This window comes from Melanerpes formicivorus, unplaced genomic scaffold, assembly GCF_026170545.1.
Source record: "Melanerpes formicivorus ecotype bairdi unplaced genomic scaffold, bMelFor1.0.p_v2 SCAF_3152, whole genome shotgun sequence".
NCBI classification, from domain to species: Eukaryota; Metazoa; Chordata; class Aves; order Piciformes; family Picidae; genus Melanerpes; species Melanerpes formicivorus.
The window spans coordinates 1-16,303 of NW_027145503.1; the positions used below are offsets into that span (position 1 = coordinate 1).

At 55.9% G+C, this 16,303-nt stretch overlaps 1 long non-coding RNA gene across 1 annotated transcript; it reads left to right on the top strand.

The window, feature by feature from the left end:
* Positions 1-1,584: 1,584 nt before the first annotated feature.
* LOC137440523 (uncharacterized) lies at positions 1,585-14,291 on the top strand. Its single transcript, XR_010987166.1, has 3 exons — positions 1,585-1,658; positions 2,893-2,971; positions 14,196-14,291. It is a non-coding gene; the product is annotated as an uncharacterized lncRNA (long non-coding RNA).
* Positions 14,292-16,303: the final 2,012 nt, after the last annotated feature.

A 16,303-nucleotide genomic window follows, 5' to 3' on the forward strand; every position in this document is an offset into this window, starting at 1 on the left:
TTGCAGCTGGAGAGGGAGGGCTTGGAGTGACTGGTGCGTAAGAAAGCTTTGGAAACGACCCCTGTCTGCCCTCTCTGCTTCTAAAAGGCTTTTAGCATTGGAAAATAAAAGCCAGGTGGGGGCCCGGCTGCTGCCCACGCCCAGGGAGGTGCTCAGTGCTGCCACCCGGTGTGTAACGGCCGGCAGTGCAGCCGTGCCGCGGCGTGTGCCGCCCCGTGGGAGCTCAATGCTGCCACCCTGTGTGTAAGGGCCGGCAGTGCAGCCGTGCCGCGGCGTGTGCCGCCCCGGGGGAGCTCAATGTTGCCATCCGGTGTGTAACGGCCGGCAGTGCTGGCGGAACGAACGTTTTTCTGACAGCTCTTGGAGGAACGTTTCTGTACAGGTGTTCCCCAGGGCTCCTCAGCTGCTCAGAACTCAACGTGTTGTCTTGGAGGGGAATAAAACCCATGGAACGCTGAGCGTGAGGTCACAACGCAGGCACCGCCCCCCCCAGCGTGGCACCGCCCCCCCCAGCGTGGCACCGCCCCCCCCAGCGTGGCACCGCCCCCCCCCGCGTGGCACCGCCCCCCCCCGCGTGGCACCGCCCCCCCACGCGTGGCACCGCCCCCCCAGCGTGGCACCGCCCCCCCAGCGTGGCACCGCCCCCCCAGCGTGGCACCGCCCCCCCCAGCGTGGCACCGCCCCCCCCAGCGTGGCACCGCCCCCCCCAGCGTGGCACCGCCCCCCCCCAGCGTGGCACCGCCCCCCCCAGCGTGGCACCGCCCCCCCCCAGCGTGGCACCGCCCCCCCCCAGCGTGGCACCGCCCCCCCCAGCGTGGCACCGCCCCCCCCAGCGTGGCACCGCCCCCCCCCAGCGTGGCACCGCCCCCCCCAGCGTGGCACCGCCCCCCCCCAGCGTGGCACCGCCCCCCCCAGCGTGGCACCGCCCCCCCCAGCGTGGCACCGCCCCCCCCAGCGTGGCACCGCCCCCCCCAGCGTGGCACCGCCCCCCCCAGCGTGGCACCGCCCCCCCCAGCGTGGCACCGCCCCCCCCAGCGTGGCACCGCCCCCCCCAGCGTGGCACCGCCCCCCCCAGCGTGGCACCGCCCTCAATAACATGGCACCAGATGCTTTAAAGTGGCTCAGTGCAGGGTTGTGGCTGGTAGAGGTTGGAGCTCTTCTGCTGTGTCCCAGGTCAGTGCCAGTCTCTGCTGCTTTGGGGGGTTTCTCTATAGCAGCCGCTGGAGCTGCGCGGGGCTTGGGGGGGTGGCCACCGGCGGGGCAGCGCGGGGCTTTTGGGGGGGAGAGGGGGGCGTGTCCGGGCTTGGCCGGCGGGGCTCTGCGGGGGTGGCGGCTGCTGCCTCAACCGTACCCAGAGGCCCCGTGGGAGCTCAATGCTGCCACCCTGTGTGTAATGGCCGGCAGTGCAGCCGTGCCGCGGCGTGTGCCGCCCTGGGGGAGCTAATTTCTGCAGCCTAACTGCGCTGAATGCTCGAAAATTCTTAGGGGAAGAGCGGAGGGCGGAGAGCTTGACTCGAGCGTCGCTATGGATCCGGCGCCTGCGCCCTAGCCCGGCTCTGCTCGCGCCAGGGGGGCAGCGTTCCGGTGGTCGCTATGGATACGGCGCCTGCGCCGCAGCGGGTCCGGTCCCGGTGTCGCTGCCGGCCCGGGACTCCCAGGTGTGTTCCTTCCGGCGTCTGAAGGTGGTCTGGGGCCATCGGCAGGGCTTTTGGGGGTGACGGAGGAGGTCTTGGGGACACCTAAAAGGGTCTGGGGATACGTAAAGTTCTCGTGGGGCCATCGGAAAGGGTCAAGGGTCGTGGGGAGGCAGCTGGGCACCTCCGACGGACCCTTTGGGAGGTCTCTGCAGGCTCCCGTGGGAGCTGGGGGTGTCTCGGGGTGGGTTTGGGTTTGGGTTTGTGCTGCAAACAGCGTTGATAATGACTTAGAGAAAGACACACAAGAGACTCAGTAAGTCTCTTGTATCGTGCTTCTATTCTGGCGCCTGACACAGGTAGGATCATTTCAAAAGAGCTGTGTGTCTTCAGAGAGGTTTGGGCAAACTTTTATACAAAAAGTTATCTGTCTATAATGACAGAGGTCCAGATGCTGCCTATCTATACAAAGCTTATCTATCTAAAAGAGCAGAAGTACACATATCATGCAGGTGTCCTTTGTCTTATCCAAAAGAGCATCTTGTCCAAGACTAACAGAAGTGAATCACTGACAAATCCTGTTATTCCTTCTCTATCCAAAGGCTGTCTGCCAACCCCTCTCCCCCTCCCTGCGTCCCAGCATTTCAGCTAACAAGCGGAAAATTCTTATCAACTCTGTGGTTCTGTTAATGAGACTTTTCTGTTCATCAGTTCCCCCCTTTCTCACAGCCAACAGTATATTCCTATACTATATTTTCTTAAGGCAAACTTTGGACCCAGGCTTTCTGAGCTATCTTTCCCATGCTGACACTTGTGGAAGTTACTCTCAGATGTAGTCACCCAGTCTGATGCCCCCCAAGTCCAATTCATTGAGGCTTCCCCAAATAAAGGGGTCCTCATTTGGCCTCGAGGAAGTTCAGTGCATATCCAACAGTTAGAGAGATTAGTTTGCAAAGCCAATTCTTGCCTAACGTGTAAGTACATATTGCCTTCCCATCCCTCAATTTCCTTGCTGTGCTGCAAAGATTTTGATAGGAATTTCTAGGTATTAACTACAGCCAGGGCAATCCTTCAAGTGCCCTAGGAACGCAGTGAAAACCTTTTGGGAATTGTTCCTGCTCTGGTACTCCTCAAGCTATGAGGAGCTCTTCAGGGCAGCTCCAAGGTTAGGTTTGGATTCTCCTGGAGTCTCACACAGAACGAGTCTCACGATTCCAGTGGTCTCATTTCATAGCTGCATTTTCTTCTCTCTGCCTAGGTGACAGGACGACCTCACTAATCAAGAGAGATAGCCTGAGCTCTGCAGGAACCTTGAACCTAAGCAGCCAGTGCCTTCTGTGAGTACAAGCTGTCCTTGCTCAACGTGGAAGTAGTTGAGAGCTGAAGCCAGACCACGCCTTAATTCCCTTAGCTTCCTCTTCTGCAGATTAAACAGTCCCAGTTCCTTCAGCCACTCCTCCTAAGGCTTGTTATCCAGACCCCTCACCAGCTTTGTGGCCCTTCTCTGGACTCACTCTCTCACAAGGGGTGTCCTGGGGAACACCACTTGTGCCCGGCCGGCCACCGGCTGGGTTTAACTCTGTTCCCCACCGCTCTTGGGGCCCAGCCATCCATCCTGTTCTGCTGTCCAGCAGTCCCTTTGAAAAAAAATCCATCTGAAAAAAGAAGTAGCAGAGAAGGAAAGTTGAAGCTGCAAGGATTGCAGTCCCCTCAGTTCTGGTTGTAGCCAGGTGGGGGTTGGTCTCTTCTCCCAGGCAAGCAGCACCAGAACAAGAGGACACAGTCTCAAGCTGTGCCAGGGGAGGTTTAGGCTGGATGTTAGGAAGTGGTTTACAGCTTGGCCAAAGACTCTTCTGATCCCTGTCTTCTGGTCGTGTCGGGTGCCAAGAAGGCCACTGGCAACCTGGCCAATATCAGGAACAGTGTGGCCAGCAGGAGCAGGGAGGTCATTCTGCCCCTGCACTTGGCACTGGTTAGGGCACACCTTGAGTCCCGTGTCCAGTTCTGGGCCCCTCCGTTTAAGCAAGACGTTGAGTTGCTGGAAGGAGTCCGGAGAAGGGCAACAAAGCTGGGGAGGGGTTTGGAGCACAGGCCTGTGAGGAGAGGCTGAGGGAGCTGGGGTTGCTTAGCCTGGAGAAGAGGAGGCTCAGGGGAGACCTTCTTGCTCTCTGCAACTCCCTGAAGGGAGGTTGTAGCCAGGTGGGGGTTGGTCTCTTCTTCCAGGCAAGCAGCACCAGAACAAGAGGACACAGTCTCAAGCTGTGGCAGGGGAGGTTTAGGCTAGAGGTTAGGAAGAGGTTCTGCACAGAGAAAGTGATTGCCCATTGGAGTGGGCTGCCCAGGGAGGTGGTGGAGTCACCATCTTTGGAGGTGTTCAGGAGGAGACTGGATAGGGTGCTTGGTTGCATGGTTTAGTTGATTAGGTGGTGTTGGATGATAGGTTGGACACGATGATCTTGAAGGTCTCTTCCAACCTGGTCCGGTCTATTCCATTCCATCACCATCTAATCAACTAAACCATGGCACTGAGTGCCTCATCCAGTCTCTTTCTAAACACTTCCAGTGATGGTGACTCCACCACCTCCCTGGGCAGCACATTCCAAAGGCCAATCTCTCTTTCATCCTGCTCTATTCTAGTCTGTGAAGATCTTCTTCCTAACATCCAGGTTTAATTGGTGAGAGCAACAGACTTGGTTGCTGCCACCCGCTGCTAAGGGGTCTGAGTGGCCCCCAAATGGGGTTTGGAGGCAGGTAAAGGTTTCTTTTGGCGTGTGAAGGGGTTTTGTGGGCATCTAGAAGGGGTGTGGAGCCCCCTGAAAGGGTCTGGGATAGTGTCAGGGGGTTCTGGGCTGGTCCACCAGCGGGTCTGGGGACATTAGAAGCGTCTGGGGGTACCTAAAACGGAGCTGGGCGTATCAGATGGGGGGTTTGGGTGACTCCAAAGGGGTTTTGTGGGCATCTAAGTTGGGGAATCTGTGGGGGTCCTGAAGGAGTTGGGGGGTTCTCAGTGAGGTTTTGGAGTCTCTATGGAGTGCCTGGAGTCTCCTGGAGTGCCTGTGCTTGAAACCCCCCCCAAAGGCCGTGCAGAGTGGTGCTCACAGTAGCTCTGCAAGTCTGCCATGGGCTCAGGAGGCTGTGGAGTGGTTAAACCTTTTCTTTTGCTCAAGCACAATCTTTCTGAATTCTTGGATTTTTTTTTTTTCCCAGGGTGATGTGAAACTGTCTGATTTTGGGCTAAGCACAGCTGTTCAGAAGTCTCAGAGACCTGAGCTCTACAGGAACTTCGCACACAAACCCCCAAGTGCTTTCTGTGAGTACAAGCTGTCCTTGTCCAGCATGGAGGTAGTTGAGAGCTGAAGCCAGACCACGCCATAATTCCCTCAGCTTCCTCTTCTGAAAAAAGAAGTAGCAGAGAAGGAAAGCTGAAGCTGCAAAGACTGCAGTCCCCTCAGTTCTGGTGGTACCCTCTGTGAGATCCTAAGCCACCTGAACTGAGCCGGTCAGGCAGCCAAGCTAGTGCAGCAGTGTCTTCTGGAGAGTTGATAGGAGCCAGTTCTGTGGGGTTTGTTGAAGGGAGTGGCCAGTCGTTCTACATGAACAATTGTCTTAGTGCTAGCAAGCAGGAGGCTCTGAAGTGTGGTACTTTGAGAGCTCCATTCATACTTGCCCTTCAGGAGGAGCCAGCTCTTTCATTGAAGGATCTTCCTGAGGTGTCCAAGTACAATTTCTGTTGACACTTTTCAGCTCTTACATCCAGGTTGCTGACAGAGGATGTTGGTTTGTGGGCCCTGGCAGCGACAGTTTTCCAAAGAGGAGCTCTAAGGCCAGCTGCAAGGTTAGGTTTGGATTCTCCTGGGGTGCCTGTTGTTCACAAAGTTCTTTGCTGTTGCAAAGCTGGGAGAAGTGTGAGGTTCAGCTGATGAAGTTTCTCTCTTTAGGAGTGTCTGCTCAGCCGTCCTCTTCCTGGATCTCGGAGCTTTGTCTCTCCCTGTTTGCGGTGCCCCGACAAGGACTTGTGCCGACACATCCTCGGGAAGCTGAAACCACCAAAGGGTTTAATGGGTTTGAGACAAAATTCACCCAACACCTTCTGCGGTGGTGTACGGGAAAGAGTCGGTAGGGGAAGCCGCAGGACAGCCTGCAGCAAAGCTCAGGACTTGTTCCCTCGCCTCTGCCTTCTGCACGTCTCCTCGTCGGCCGCCTGTGAGCGAGACGCTTCACCAGCTGGCTTGTTTGAAATCAGCAAAGTTATGGCATGGAAGTTATCTGGTAGGAGTCGTTGCTAAACAGATGCAGTTGAAGCTTTGTATCTTCCGTTCTCTCTACTAGTTATTCTAATCTTGCCCTGTTGGTTTAGCCCATCAGTTTTCATGTTCTCTTCATCTATTAGTAGCAGAAGAAAGGGCCCCTTGATTCCAGTATTTCTTGCTGTAGTTCAGAGGTAGAGTTGGAGTTGGCTTTCCCTCTGACCTTTTATACTTTTACTTTGTGTTAAGTGGAACCCAAAACTGAATAGGATACTTTGTGTAAAGCTTGAGCAGCCCTTAACTTTCGAATTATTATACTGCATGCACTACTGCTTTGCAACATTCACAGGACTGTGGTGGTGTCAGACGGTTCACTTGCATTTAGCTCCTCAGGGGCCAGGCCTTCCTTTGGGCTGATAGTCTTGGCCAAAGCTGCAATGTTCAGTCCTTGCTGTGAAAGGCAGGAGGTTCATCAGGAGGTTTCCTTTCTGAGGAGGTTCCCCTCAGAAAGGAAACTGGTGACATGGTCACAAGTGATGAGGAAAAGGCTGAGGTGCTTAATAACTTCTTTACCTCAGTCTTCACTGCAAGGGCCTCTAGCCACACTCCTGATGTTATGGAAGTCAAAGCCAGGGACGGGGAGGAAGAACTGCCCATTGTAAGTGCAGATCAGGTTCGTGATCACCTGAAGAACCTGAAAGTGTTCAAGTCCATGGGACCCGACGGGATACACCCACGGGTGCTGAGAGAACTGGCAGAGGAGGTTGCTAAACCCCTCTCTATTATATTTCAAAAGTCATGGCAGTCTGGGGCAGTCCCCACAGACTGGAAAAGGGGAAACATTGCCCCCATCTTCAAAAAGGGCAAGAAGGAGTAACCAGGGAACTCCAGGCCAGTCAGTCTCACCTCTGTGCCCGGAAAGATCATGGAGCAGATCCTCCTGGAGTCACTACTCGCTCAAAAGAATAGTGAAGAGGTGATTGGGAACAGTCAGCATGGCTTTGCCAAGGGCAAATCCTGCCTGACCAACCTGGTGGCCTTCTATGAGCAGGTGACAAAATTAATAGCTGAGGGGCGAGCAACTGATGTCGTTTACCTGGACCTGAGCAAAGCCTTCGACACTGTCCCGCACCACATCCTGGTCTCCAGGCTGGTGACACATGGGTGTGATGGGTGACCACTGGATGGATAAGGAACTGGCTTGATGGCCGCAGCCAAAGAGTGGCTGTCAATGGCTCCATGTCCCAGGGGAGGCCAGGGACAAGCAGAGTCCCTCAGGGATCACTCCTGGAACCAGGCTTGTTCAACATCTCTGTGGGTGCCATGGACAGTGGCATTGAGTGCACCCTCAGCAAGTTTGCTGATGACACCAAGCTGTGTGGTGCAGCAGACACGCTGGAGGGAAGGGAGGCCATCCAGAGGGACCTTGACAGGCTGGAGAGGTGGGCACAAGCCAACCTCATGAAGTTCAATAAGAGCAAGTGCAGGGTCCTGCATCTGGGTCGAGGCAATCCCAGGCACAAATCCAGGCTGGGCAGTGACTGGCTGGAAAGTAGCCCTGAGGAGAGAGACTTGGGGGTGCTGGTGGACAAAAAGCTCAACATGAGCTCTCAATGTGCACTTGCAGCCCGCAAGGCCAATCAGATCCTGGGCTGCATCAGGAGAAGTGTGGCTAGCAGGTCGAGGGAGGTGATCCTCCCCCTCTGCTCAGCCCTGGTGAGACCCCACCTGGAGTACTGTGTCCAGTTCTGGAGCCCCTATGACAAGAGGGATGTGGAGGTGCTGGAACGTGTCCAGAGAAGGGCCACGAGGATGATCAGAGGGCTGGAGCACCTCTCCTATGAGGGCAGACTGAAGGAGTTGGGGCTGTTCAGTCTGCAGAAGAGAGGGCTCCGAGGTGACCTAATTGTGGCCTTCCAGTATCTGAAAGGGGCCTACAGGAAGGCTGGGGAAGTTTGCTTTATTTTGTGCCTTTTTGGGGGTGAATCAAAGGGAGTGGGGGGATTGTGGGTGGGCTGGTTCTGCCACGTGGGGCAGGGGGCTGCTGCAGCAGAGGAGCAGGTGAGCGAGGGCTGGGGGCCCCCCCCTAAAGTGCTGAAAATTCTCCGAGGGGACCACACTATCTTTAAAAGTGTAAGTACTGGGGTGAGGCGAGGCGGAGGCAAACCTCTGGTTTGCAGCTGGAGAGGGCGGGCTTGGAGTGACTGGTGCGTAAGAAAGCTTTGGAAACGACCCCTGTCTGCCCTCTCTGCTTCTAAAAGGCTTTTAGCATTGGAAAATAAAAGCCAGGTGGGGGCCCGGCTGCTGCCCACGCCCAGGGAGGTGCTCAGTGCTGCCACCCGGTGTGTAACGGCCGGCAGTGCAGCCGTGCCGCGGCGTGTGCCGCCCCGTGGGAGCTCAATGCTGCCACCCTGTGTGTAAGGGCCGGCAGTGCAGCCGTGCCGCGGCGTGTGCCGCCCCGGGGGAGCTCAATGTTGCCATCCGGTGTGTAACGGCCGGCAGTGCTGGCGGAACGAACGTTTTTCTGACAGCTCTTGGAGGAACGTTTCTGTACAGGTGTTCCCCAGGGCTCCTCAGCTGCTCAGAACTCAACGTGTTGTCTTGGAGGGGAATAAAACCCATGGAACGCTGAGCGTGAGGTCACAACGCAGGCACCGCCCCCCCCCAGCGTGGCGCCGACCCCCCAGCGTGGCGCCGCCCCCCCCCAGCGTGGCGCCGCCCCCCCCAGCGTGGCACCGCCCCCCCCAGCGTGGCACCGCCCCCCCCAGCGTGGCACCGCCCCCCCCAGCGTGGCACCGCCCCCCCCAGCGTGGCACCGCCCCCCCCCAGCGTGGCACCGCCCCCCCCAGCGTGGCACCGCCCCCCCCAGCGTGGCACCGCCCCCCCAGCGTGGCACCGCCCCCCCCAGCGTGGCACCGCCCCCCCCAGCGTGGCACCGCCCCCCCCAGCGTGGCACCGCCCCCCCCCAGCGTGGCACCGCCCCCCCCAGCGTGGCACCGCCCCCCCCAGCGTGGCACCGCCCCCCCCAGCGTGGCACCGCCCCCCCCCAGCGTGGCACCGCCCCCCCCAGCGTGGCACCGCCCCCCTCAGCGTGGCACCGCCCCTCCAGCCTGAACCCCACCCCCCAGCTTGGCACCGCCCTCAACAACATGGCGCCAGATGCTTTAAAGTGGCTTAGTGCAGGGTTGTGGCTGGTAGAGGTTGGAGCTCTTCTGCTGTGTCCCAGGTCAGTGCCAGTCTCTGCTGCTTTGGGGGGTTTCTCTATAGCAGCCGCTGGAGCTGCGCGGGGCTTGGGGGGGTGGCCACCGGCGGGGCAGCGCGGGGCTTTTGGGGGGGGAGGGGGGCGTGTCCGGGCTTGGCCGGCGGGGCTCTGCGGGGGTGGCGGCTGCTGCCTCAACCGTACCCAGAGGCCCCGTGGGAGCTCAATGCTGCCACCCTGTGTGTAATGGCCGGCAGTGCAGCCGTGCCGCGGCGTGTGCCGCCCCGGGGGAGCTCAATGCTGCCACCCGGTGTGTAATGGCCGGCAGTGCAGCCGTGCCGCGGCGTATACCGCCCCGGGGGAGCTCAGTGCTCAACCCTGTGTGTAATGGCCGGCAGTGCAGCCGTGCCGCGGCGTATACCGCCCCGTGGGAGGTCAGTGCTCAACCCGGTGTGTAATGGCCGGCAGTGCAGCCGTGCCGCGGCGTGTGCCGCCCTGGGGGAGCTAATTTCTGCAGCCTAACTGCGCTGAATGCTCGACAATTCTTAGGGGAAGAGCGGAGGGCGGAGAGCTTGACTCGAGCGTCGCTATGGATCCGGCGCCTGCGCCCTAGCCCGGCTCTGCTCGCGCCAGGGGGGCAGCGTCCCGGTGGTCGCTATGGACACGGCGCCTGCGCCGCAGCGGGTCCGGTCCCGGTGTCGCTGCCGGCCCGGGACTCCCAGGTGTGTTCCTTCCGGCGTCTGAAGGTGGTCTGGGGCCATCGGCAGGGCTTTTGGGGGTGACGGAGGAGGTCTTGGGGACACCTAAAAGGGTCTGGGGATACGTAAAGTTCTCGTGGGGCCATCGGAAAGGGTCAAGGGTCGTGGGGAGGCAGCTGGGCACCTCCGACGGACCCTTTGGGAGGTCTCTGCAGGCTCCCGTGGGAGCTGGGGGTGTCTCGGGGTGGGTTTGGGTTTGGGTTTGTGCTGCAAACAGCGTTGATAATGACTTAGAGAAAGACACACAAGAGACTCAGTAAGTCTCTTGTATCGTGCTTCTATTCTGGCGCCTGACACAGGTAGGATCATTTCAAAAGAGCTGTGTGTCTTCAGAGAGGTTTGGGCAAACTTTTACACAAAAAGTTATCTGTCTATAATGACAGAGGTCCAGATGCTGCCTATCTATACAAAGCTTATCTATCTAAAAGAGCAGAAGTACACATATCATGCAGGTGTCCTTTATCGTATACAAAAGAGCATCTTGTCCAAGACTAACAGAAGTGAATCACTGACAAATCCTGTTATTCCTTCTCTATCCAAAGGCTGTCTGCCAACCCCTCTCCCCCTCCCTGCGTCCCAGCATTTCAGCTAACAAGCGGAAAATTCTTATCAACTCTGTGGTTCTGTTAATGAGACTTTTCTGTTCATCAGTTCCCCCCTTTCTCACAGCCAACAGTATATTCCTATACTATATTTTCTTAAGGCAAACTTTGGACCCAGGCTTTCTGAGCTATCTTTCCCATGCTGACACTTGTGGAAGTTACTCTCAGATGTAGTCACCCAGTCTGATGCCCCCCAAGTCCAATTCATTGAGGCTTCCCCAAATAAAGGGGTCCTCATTTGGCCTCGAGGAAGTTCAGTGCATATCCAACAGTTAGAGAGATTAGTTTGCAAAGCCAATTCTTGCCTAACGTGTAAGTACATATTGCCTTCCCATCCCTCAATTTCCTTGCTGTGCTGCAAAGATTTTGATAGGAATTTCTAGGTATTAACTACAGCCAGGGCAATCCTTCAAGTGCCCTAGGAATGCAGTGAAAACCTTTTGGGAATTGTTCCTGCTCTGGTACTCCTCAAGCTATGAGGAGCTCTTCAGGGCAGCTCCAAGGTTAGGTTTGGATTCTCCTGGAGTCTCACACAGAACGAGTCTCACGATTCCAGTGGTCTCATTTCATAGCTGCATTTTCTTCTCTCTGCCTAGGTGACAGGACGACCTCACTAATCAAGAGAGATAGCCTGAGCTCTGCAGGAACCTTGAACCCAAGCAGCCAGTGCCTTCTGTGAGTACAAGCTGTCCTTGCTCAACGTGGAAGTAGTTGAGAGCTGAAGCCAGACCACGCCTTAATTCCCTTAGCTTCCTCTTCTGCAGATTAAACAGTCCCAGTTCCTTCAGCCACTCCTCCTAAGGCTTGTTATCCAGACCCCTCACCAGCTTTGTGGCCCTTCTCTGGACTCACTCTCTCACAAGGGGTGTCCTGGGGAACACCACTTGTGCCCGGCCGTCCACCGGCTGGGTTTAACTCTGTTCCCCACCGCTCTTGGGGCCCAGCCATCCATCCTGTTCTGCTGTCCAGCAGTCCCTTTGAAAAACAATCCATCTGAAAAAAGAAGTAGCAGAGAAGGAAAGTTGAAGCTGCAAGGATTGCAGTCCCCTCAGTTCTGGTTGTAGCCAGGTGGGGGTTGGTCTCTTCTCCCAGGCAAGCAGCACCAGAACAAGAGGACACAGTCTCAAGCTGTGCCAGGGGAGGTTTAGGCTGAATGTTAGGAAGTGGTTTACAGCTTGGCCAAAGACTCTTCTGATCCCTGTCTTCTGGTCGTGACCAGCAGCGTGCACGGGTGGCCAAGAAGGCCACTGGCAACCTGGCCAATATCAGGAACAGTGTGGCCAGCAGGAGCAGGGAGGTCATTCTGCCCCTGCACTTGGCACTGGTTAGGGCACACCTTGAGTCCCGTGTCCAGTTCTGGGCCCCTCCGTTTAAGCAAGACGTTGAGTTGCTGGAAGGAGTCCGGAGAAGGGCAACAAAGCTGGGGAGGGGTTTGGAGCACAGGCCTGTGAGGAGAGGCTGAGGGAGCTGGGGTTGCTTAGCCTGGAGAAGAGGAGGCTCAGGGGAGACCTTCTTGCTCTCTGCAACTCCCTGAAGGGAGGTTGTAGCCAGGTGGGGGTTGGTCTCTTCTTCCAGGCAAGCAGCACCAGAACAAGAGGACACAGTCTCAAGCTGTGGCAGGGGAGGTTTAGGCTAGAGGTTAGGAAGAGGTTCTGCACAGAGAGAGTGATGGCCCATTGGAATGGGCTGCCCAGGGAGGTGGTGGAGTCACCATCTTTGGAGGTGTTCAGGAGGAGACTGGATAGGGTGCTTGGTTGCATGGTTCAGTTGATTAGGTGGTGTTGGATGATAGGTTGGACACGATGATCTTGAAGGTCTCTTCCAACCTGGTCCGGTCCATTCCATTCCATCACCATCTAATCAACTAAACCATGGCACTGAGTGCCTCATCCAGTCTCTTTCTAAACACTTCCAGTGATGGTGACTCCACCACCTCCCTGGGCAGCACATTCCAAAGGCCAATCTCTCTTTCAACCTGCTCTATTCTATTCTATGAAGACCTTCTTCCTAACATCCAGGTTTAATTGGTGAGAGCAACAGACTTGGTTGCTGCCACCCGCTGCTAAGGGGTCTGAGTGGCCCCCAAATGGGGTTTGGAGGCAGGTAAAGGTTTCTTTTGGCATGTGAAGGGGTTTTGTGGGCATCTAGAAGGGGTGTGGAGCCCCCTGAAAGGGTCTGGGATAGTGTCAGGGGGTTCTGGGCTGGTCTACCAGCGGGTCTGGGGACATTAGAAGCGTCTGGGGGTACCTAAAACAGATCTGGGCGTATCAGATGGGGGGTTTGGGTGCATCCAAAGGGGTTTTGTGGGCATCTAAGTTGGGGAGTCTGGGGGGGTCCTGAAGGAGTTGGGGGGTTCTCCTCAAGCTATGAGCAGACACACAGACAGTTGTTAACGGACTTTCTTTGATCATTCCAGGACTGGTGTGCTGGGACTGGCAGGATCTTCCTGAGCTGTCCACGTACAGTTTCTGTCGACACTCTTCAGCTCGTACATCCGGTTTGCTGACAGAGGGTGTGGGGTTTGTGGGGCCCGGCAGCGAGACTTTTCCAAAGAGGAGCTCTTCAGGGCAGCTCCAAGGTTAGGTTTGGATTCTCCTGGAGTCTCACACAGAACGAGTCTCACGATTCCAGTGGTCTCATTTCATAGCTGCATTTTCTTCTCTCTGCCTAGGTGACAGGACGACCTCACTAATCAAGAGAGATAGCCTGAGCTCTGCAGGAACCTTGAACCCAAGCAGCCAGTGCCTTCTGTGAGTACAAGCTGTCCTTGCTCAACGTGGAACTAGTTGAGAGCTGAAGCCAGACCATACCTTAATTCCCTCAGCTTCCTCTTCTGCAGATTAAACAGTCCCAGTTCCTTCAGCCACTCCTCCTAAGGCTTGTTATCCAGACCCCTCACCAGCTTTGTGGCCCTTCTCTGGACTCACTCTCTCACAAGGGGTGTCCTGGGGAACACCACTTGTGCCCGGCCGGCCACCGGCTGGGTTTAACTCTGTTCCCCACCGCTCTTGGGGCCCAGCCATCCATCCTGTTCTGCTGTCCAGCAGTCCCTTTGAAAAACAATCCATCTGAAAAAAGAAGTAGCAGAGAAGGAAAGCTGAAGCTGCAAGGATTGCAGTCCCCTCAGTTCTGGTTGTAGCCAGGTGGGGGTTGGTCTCTTCTCCCAGGCAAGCAGCACCAGAACAAGAGGACACAGTCTCAAGCTGTGCCAGGGGAGGTTTAGGCTGGATGTTAGGAAGAAGGTCTTCATAGAATAGAATAGAGCAGGTTGAAAGAGAGATTGGCCTTTGGAATGTGCTGCTCAGGGAGGTGGTGCCCAGGGAGTCACCATCACTGGAAGTGTTTAGAAAGAGACTGGATGAGGCACTCAGTGCCGTGGTTTAGTTGATTAGATGGTGTTGGAATGGAATGGAACGGAATAGAATAGAATAGACCAGACCGAGTTGGAAGAGACCTTCAAGATCATCGTGTCCAACCTATCATCCAACACCACCTAATCAACTAAACCAAGCAACCAGGCACCCTATCCAGTCTCCTCCTGAACACCTCCAAAGATGGTGACTCCACCACCACCCTGGGCAGCCCATTCCAATGGGCCATCACTCTCTCCGTGCAGAACCTCTTCCTAACCTCTAGCCTAAACCTCCCCTGGTGCAGCCTGAGACTGTGTCCTCTTGCTGGGCCTGGTGATGATCAAAGTTCTTTTCCAAGCTGCTTACTCCTGTTTGGTTTTATTCTCCTGCATGAATTGTCAGTTCAAAGCACTCGAGAGAAATGGTGTGATGGCTGTGCTGCCAAGCATCAGACTGGGGACCGAAAGACAACCTCCTGTGGATCGATGTACCGGGATATTCCAGGAACCTCTGTGCTGCCACAGACCTGGACTTAAACTCGTTCCAGATGCCGCGGTGTGTTCCACATGACAATCGCACTCGGCACGTGAAGAGTGGCCAAGAGACTTCCCTTGTTTCCTTTGTGGAAGGCTTTTGTGTGTCCCCCGGCCCCGGGGGCCGTGTTCCTCTCGGGCAGGCTGAGGACGAGGCTGCCCTCGGCAGCAGGCGTGCCGCAAGCGGAGCGGCGAAGCTGTGTTCCTGGCAGTTCTCTCTCCGCCTGGATCAGGACGAAGGTGCCGGCCGACAAGGACTTGCACTGACACAGGGTCAGAGAGCTGAGAGCACCAAAGGGTTTAATTGGTGAGAGCAACAGACTTGGTTGCTGCCACCCGCTGCTAAGTGGCCCCCACGTGGGGTTTGGAGGCAGGTAAAGGTTTCTTTTGGCGTGTGAAGGGGTTTTGTGGGCATCTAGAAGGGGTGTGGAGCCCCCTGAAAGGGTCTGGGATAGTGTCAGGGGGTTCTGGGCTGGTCCACCAGCGGGTCTGGGGACATTGGAAGCATCTGGGGGTACCTAAAGTGGAGCTGGGTGTTTCAGATGGGGGGTTTGGGTGCAACCAAAGGGGTTTTGTGGGCATCTAAGTTGGAGAATCTGTGGGGGTCCTGAAGGAGTTGGGGGGTTCTCAGTGAGGTTTTGGAGTCTCTATGGAGTCCCTGTTGTATCTTGGGTCTGCTGTGGGATTGGTAGTGACTGGGTGCTCCGGTTTTGGTGGCTCCAGGGCAGCAGGTACCCACAGGGCTGTGCCTTGCTTTATGTTCCCCAGCTGTGGGCCAAGCAGGAGCCCCAGGGGAAGGGAATTTCAGCATGTGGCGGGTGATAGTGGAGGCGACTTCCTGACAAAATGGCTTTGGGGGTTTGGTTAGGTCTTGTTTTTATGGTTGACTCACTCTTGCTTTCTTTCCTTTTTTTTCAGGGAGCTTAACTGCTTTGCCTGAGGACCAGTTGCAGATTTGTATTCGGCCTCAGCCACAAGCCCTGACACGGAGCGGGGTGCTTTGGTGTCAGAATGTGGAGCTGTTGGAAACCAAATTGCTCACTGAAAAAAAGAAAAGGAATAATTTGTCATAAAAAAATCCCCACAGTTCCTGTAAGCTTTCGAGTTCCTACTTAATAATATAAAGCAGTTTGTGGTTTGGTTGGTTTGGTTTTTTTCTTGTTGTGCTGCAAAGATTTTGATAGGAATTTCTAGGTATTAACTACAGCCAGAGCAAGCCTCTACTTGCCCTGGGAACGCAGTGAAAACCTTTTGGGAATTGGTTCTGCTCTGTTACTCCTCAAGCTATGAGCAGACACACAGGCAGTTGTTAACAGAGTTTCTTTGTGCATTCCAGGTCCGGTGTGTTCAGACCGGCAGGATCTTCCTGGGCCATCCGATTACGGTTTCCGTTGACACTTTTCAGCCCTTACATCCGGTTTGCCGACAGAGGACGTTGGTTTGTGGGCCCTGGCAGCGACAGTTTTCCAAAGAGGAGCTCTAAGGCCAGCTGCAAGGTTAGGTTTGGATTCTCCTGGGGTGCCTGTGCTTGAAAGCCCCCCAGAGGCCGTGCAGAGTGGTGCTCGCAGTAGCTCTGTGCAAGTCTGCCATGGGCTCAGGAGGCCAGTATCTAGAGAGAGGGAAGGACAGAGACACTTCTAAGACAGTTTTAAAGAAATAATTATGAGAAGAGGCAAATTAATTCTGGGGACTCATGTGATATATCTGTTCAAGAGAAAAAAAAATGAAGGAGGTTTCTGACCATAACCAGGCTGACAAAGCACAGTAATGTGGTTTCCTATGGGATTCAACTCCTCCTGCATTGCACAGGACACTTCAACAGCTGTCCTGACAAGCTCTAAGTAATGAACTTAATCCACCCTGTGCGAGCAATGGGGCAAAAGATTACAAAATCCATGTATGCAGTTGAGATGTGTTACGTTGGGACGCCCAGGATACAGCTCATCAAGCTCTCCTAGTGTTTAGACGCAAGATGGA